The sequence below is a fragment of the Bison bison genome, unplaced genomic scaffold, assembly GCF_000754665.1.
Source record: "Bison bison bison isolate TAMUID 2011002044 unplaced genomic scaffold, Bison_UMD1.0 scf7180017864491, whole genome shotgun sequence".
NCBI lineage: Eukaryota > Metazoa > Chordata > Mammalia > Artiodactyla > Bovidae > Bison > Bison bison.
Window position 1 is genome coordinate 21,462,494 of NW_011495050.1, and position 6,177 is coordinate 21,468,670.

At 40.5% G+C, this 6,177-nt stretch overlaps 1 protein-coding gene and 1 pseudogene across 2 annotated transcripts in view; one reads left to right on the plus strand and one right to left on the minus strand.

The window, feature by feature from the left end:
* ANKRD46 (ankyrin repeat domain 46) overlaps positions 1-6,177 on the plus strand; it is a 41,966-nt gene that overhangs the window by 432 nt on the left and 35,357 nt on the right. The window lies entirely within an intron of this gene.
* LOC105005494 lies at positions 34-1,700 on the minus strand (annotated as a pseudogene).

Sequence of the window (6,177 nt, forward strand, 5' to 3'; positions counted from 1 at the left end):
GGAGCCCCCACGGCCGGCGTCTCGTCACTCCGCCAGAAAAGGTGCACTGTCTCGGCCTCGGCACGGACAGCATGCGGCCAGTTGCTCGGAACCCGCAGTTCAGGCGTGAAGAGAAGCTGCGGAGATGTGAGCGAACTGTCCCGATATTACATGGCCCCAGGTACCCGGGTTCAAAGACAGGACTGCTCCGTATTAAATGTGCAAAGCAGGAGGCAGATCATCTTGCAGTACAGGGCTCTGCCTCGAGAAAATGACATTTATTCTTTAAAACGGCCCACGGTGTTTAGAGTTGGCTACCTAATATAACGAAAGGGGAAAAAAATACATCATTTAATAGTATCACTTCTCATTCTAAAGAATGGTGCCTAGGAGCTTAAAGAGCTCTGCTAGTGGGGCGGGAATTATAGAAAGAGCAGTCTTCAGTGCTTACTATATGTCATTGTGCTGGATGCTTTAAATCGTATTGTGTCTGTATTTAATCCTTGTAGCAACAGCAGGGGGTACCATTTCCATTTTACAGATAAGGAAACCGAGGCACAGAGTCTAAATTAACTTGTCCAAGGTTAAACAGTTAGTGAAGGATTTGAACCTCATCTCCTTATTACAGTGTCCCTGCTTGTTACCTATACAAACCTATTCCATAAGACTTTTGTTTACTTATCAATTTGACTCGTATTAGGTTGGTACAAGAGTAATTGCGATTTTGGCCCGTGAATTTTGAATCATTGTAACTAGGCGCCAACACATGGTTATTAATCAAAATAGAAACCATTACAATCAACATGTTTTTGTCAATGAGAAATAAGTTTGTTTATTCCTATAGTGTAAAAATAACGTACTTTGGGATTCCACAAACTCTTGGGAAGCATTTTCTACCTTCTGCTGGTCGTGGAAGCGTTTGCCTGCAACACGTTGTCAAGATGCTTAAAGAAGGGGTAGTCAGTTGGTGAGAGGTCAGGTGAATATGGCAGATGAGGCAAAATGTAGCCCATTTCGTTCAGCTTTTGAAGTGCTGGTTGTGTGGCATGTGGTGGGGTGTTGTCATGGAGAATGGGGCCCTTTCTGTTGACCGGTGCCAGCCGCAGGTGTTGCAGGTTTCCGTGCATCTCATCGGTTTGTTGAGCATACTTCTGAAGTGTAATGGTTTCACCGGGATTCAGAAAGCTGTATGAATCAGACGTGCAGCAGAACACCAGACAGTGACTATGACCTTTTTTGGTGCAAGTTTGGCTTTGGGAAGTGCTTTGGAGCTTCTTCTCAGTCCATCCACAGAGCTGGTTGTCACTGGTTGTCGTTTACAGTCGACTTTTCCTTGCATGTCACAGTCCAATGGAGAAATAGTTCATTGTTGTTGAATAAGGGCAAATGACACTTCAGAACAATGCTTTTTTTGATTTGTGGTCAGCTTGTGAGGCACCCACTAACTGAGCTTTTTCACCTTTCCAGTTTGCATCAAATGCCACACAACTGTAAAATGGTCAACGTTGAGTCCTTTGACAACTTCTCGTGTGGTTGTAAGATCAGCTTTGATAATGACTCTCAGTTGGTCTTTGCCCACTTCAGATGGCCAACCAGTATGCTCCTCATCTTCAAGGCTCTCATTTCCTTTGCAGAACTTCTTGAACAACCACTGCACGTTTGTAGTTAGAAGTTCCAGGTCTAAATGCCTTGTTGATGTTGCGAGTTGTCTCCCTGCCTCTTTACAACCCATTTTGAACTTGAATAAAAAAAAAAATCGCTCAAATTTGCATATTGTCTAATGTCATTTACATAGTCTAAAATAAATACAAACAACAAGTAATAAGTCATTAACAAAAAACATAAAGCAATAAGTGCACGTTAAAATGATGTATAACATAACCACATTTATTTAAGAATGTATTCCAGTGTCATATGGCCAATTTCAAGTGTAAAATTGCAATTACTTTCACACCAACCTAATAGCTTGAACTGATTTCCCTGAGGTTTAATTTTCATGGGTAAATGCAAGTATCCTGTATCAACTCCTTTTTAGCTTAAAAGGGAATTTAATTAGAAAAATGTTTGCTTATTAAGGAGTATAGTGATAATAAAGTTAAGCATAGACTAGGGCCCTCACACTCTGATACGTGTGATTTGATTTGAAGTACGGTTGGGTTTATTTGGTTGTTAATGAGCTTCATTACTTTTCATCATTATTTGCATTTTGATAGCATTTTTAGTGAATTCACTTTGGCTTTGCAATATTATGACAGTAATGCTAAAGGGGAATGAAAGATTTGTCCATGTGATGAAGAACCCACCTGTCAGTGCAGGAGACATAAGAGACACGAGTTCAATCCCTGGGTCGGGAAGATCCTCTGGAGTAGGACATGGCAACCCACTCCAGTAATTTTGCCGGAAGAATCCCATGGACAAAGGAGCGTGGCAGGTTCCATAGGGCCCATAGGGTTGCAAAGAGTCAGACATGACTGAAGCAACTTAGCACGCAAGTTAATATTTTAGAGGATGTAGGAAAGACATTTGAAAGACTGTAGAAAAGAGGAATTAAGAAATTTGGGGCGTGCTATTTAGAGCAAATTGTATTACTATATGGAAGAGAAAGGCATTTCCAGTTCCTGTAAAGTGGTATTTCCCATTGTGGAGAGAAGTTGGATACTATAGTGTGCTAAATCCCTTAGCCTTATCAGGATTTAAGAGTTTGCATATTCAGCACTCCTGTAGCAAACGTATACGGAGTGCCTCCCAGAGCCAAGCATGGTTCTCATCCCTGGAGATGCAAGAGGAACGAAACAAAACAGAATTTTTGTCCTCCTGGAGCTAACATTCCACTGGGAAAAGGTGGGGATGGGGATGATAAATAAAATACTTTTTTAAAATTAAAAAATTAAAAATTAAAATCTATCCAGTCAGGTGGTAATAATTGCTTAGAAGAAAAATGAAGCAGTGAAGGGGAATAGGGAGATCCAGGGAAGGAGCAGAAGCAGTTTTGAAATAAGGAACAGCTTCATAGAGAAGGCTCCTGAGTACAACCTGAAGGGGTCAGAGACAGCCCTGCAGCTGTGTAGGGGTTGGGTGCACCAGGCAAGGGCCCAGGCCCAGAGGCCGCCAGGCTTTTTGGCCAGCAAGGAGGCCAGTGGGTTTGAGCAGAGGCAGGAAGAGTGAGGTAAGCTCTAGAGCTCATCTGTCCTGGTGAAGACCATGGCGTTTCCCCTGAGTGAGGAGGGAGGTGGTTGAGAGGGGAGTGGGGGGACCTGACTTAACAGGTGTAAAAGATCACTCTGACTCCTGTATTCAGAATGGACAGTAGGAGCAAGGATGGAAGCAGGGAGCCCAGTTAGGTTGGGTCAGTATTCGAATGAGAGATGAAGGAGTTTAGACCAAGTGGTAGCAATAATGTAGTAAGAAGCTGCTGTTTTCTAGGTATGGCTGACAGGATTTGCTAATGGATTGGGTGTGGAGTATGAGAGTAAAAGAAGGAAGGATGATGCGAGGCCTTTGGCCTAAGCTAGTGGAGGGATAGAGTTGTCCTTACTGACATGGGGAAGACTTGAGGATGAGAGAGATGGGGAGGTTGGTGGAGCAGCAATCAAGAGTTCAGCTTTAGACGAGTCAGGTTTGAGAGGCCTGTTGAGGTGATGTTGTATCAGACTGGAGTTGAGTGGAAAGGTCCCAACTCAAAATAGAAATTTAGGAATCATTAGCAAATAGGTAGTATTTCACGCCTTGAGATTATATGAGATCTGGTCTAAAGAAGTAAGGATTGAGCTCTGGGATTTTCTTTCCGTGTTCAGAGGTTGGAACCACAGAGGAGACTGAGAAGAAGTCTTTGATTCGACACATTGTAAGATGAGGACTTTGAAATGAATGTTGTACTTAGCAATGTAGCGGTCACTGGTGTTGATGCAAGAGGACTCTAAGAAGAGTGGGAAGAAAATCTGGTGTGGTTTGAAGAGAGAATCAAGGGAAAGGGATTGGAGTCAGCAAGTATGGACAGCTTTTTAGAGGAGGTTAGCTGTAAACTCTTATTTGAAAGCACTGCAGTTGTCCTCACAGTAAATAATTTTATTTCTAGCTCCACCTATTTAGCAGTCAGACTTGGATCACTTTATCAATGATTGGTGGAAGTAAAATAACTGTACTACTATACTGAAAATGATAATATGTTATTAACCTCCAAAACCCATACACAGAAAAGCTTGTCCTTTCTTACATAATTCATTTCAGGGCTCAAAAAAGCCCTTTGGTGGAAGATGTTCCTTTGTCACTTACTTTTGTTCTTACCTCAGATTAAAATTAACTTAGAGGTGCTACAAACTATGCATTTAAAACAAAATACATACTCAAGAAAGTTGAAAACCAGGATTTATTTTGAAATATGTTGTCTTTTTATCTCAACATGAGTTTAGGTCCTTGTTTCTGCCCTCAGTAAATTAATGCCCAAATATAAAATAATCTACAAGGTATATACTGTATACTAGATTTATACCATCTTTACTGTGGATATAAACTCTTTCCATGGTCTTGTTTTGTGCCTTTTCCATAACAAGTTCAGCTCACAGTTGCATTGTAAAGGTTAAAGGTGCTTAAATAAATTATTTTGAAGTTTAGGATTGTATCTACTGATTGTTTTAATCCATTAGTTTTATCTGGAAGATGATGTGTCCTTCAGTCTACAGATGGAAATCTTTTTAATTTGAGGGAGGTACTTTCTTAAGTTTGTCTTTTGTTGTTTTCTCATTTTTCCCCCTTTGGCAGTTTTTCATGGGTTGGCTCTGTTCTTTAGTTGTCATAATCATTTCACACGTCCTTGTTAACTTTTGTTTTGCAGAGTTTCTTAAGTTAGGCCTTTCCATCACCGATTTGTTTTTTGTAACATTTGTTATGTTCTTTACTGCTTACAGGGACATCCCTGGTGGCTCAAACAGTAAAGAATCTGCCTGCAATGTGGGAGACCAGGGTTCAGTCCCTGGCTTGGGAAGTTTCCCCTGGAGAAGGGAATGGCAACCCACTCCTATATTCTTGCCTGGAGAATCCCACGGACGGAGGAGCCTGGCAGACTGCAGTCCATGGGGTTGCAAAGAGTCATACACAACTGAGTGACTAACACTTTCTCTGCTTACAATTTGAATTTTAAATTTTCTTTAATGTTTTTATCTAATTCATAGTCTTTTTTATAATCCCAGTTTCCATATGGTACTTTTTTTTCCCCATAACCTGAGTTCTTAATTTTTTTTTTTTGGTATATTCCTAAGCCAGACTTTTTCTTTTTTTTTTTTCATTTCTTGTAAATAATTTTCAGTGGTATATTTTTCTATGTAGAACTAATGAACCTCTTCTCTTATGCTGCAGGGTTTTTCATTAACTCTATTCATCCTTTAAAAATGGAAGAACTTTTGAGATTGTCACTATAGAAATGTCGTACCAAATTTGTTCCATACCATTCTACTAAAGACTTTTTCTAGATTTCTTACAAGGAAAATTAATGAGAATTATATTTTATAAAGGATTGTATTGTGGTGTTTGAAAAAGATTTACCTATTTAAAATTATTTTCGGTATTATTAGAACTTAAATTTATGGTTTATATCTTTGTAATGAAATCCCATTTTCCAAACCAGCATACAGACATAAGAATGATCAACTTACATCTTATGCATAAAGTATATGCAATATATAAATAAAATCAGTGACAAAGGAATAGCTAATTTCCAAATTAAGTAGATGCTTGTTCCTTTTTCCTTTTTTCCAGCTTCAGTTCAGTTCAGTCACTCAGTCATGCCGACTCTTTGCAGCCCCATGAACCGCAGCACGCCAGGCCTCCCTGTCCATCACCAACTCCTGGAGTCTACCCAAACCCATGTCCATCGAGTTGGTGATGCCGTCCAGCCATCTCATCCTCTATCATCCTCTTCTCCTCCTGCCCTCAATCTTTCCCAGCATCAGGGTCTTTTCAAATGAGTCAGCTCTTCACATCAGGTGGCCAAAGTATTGGAGTTTCAGCTTCAACATCAGTCCTTCCAATGAACACCCAGGACTGATCTCCTTTAGGATGGACTGGTTGGACCTCCTTGTAGTCCAAGGGACTCTCAAGAGTCTTCTCCAACAACACAGTTCAAAAGCATCAATTCTTCAGTGCTCAACTTTCTTTATGGTCCAACACTCACATCCGTACATGACCACTGGAAAAACCATAGCC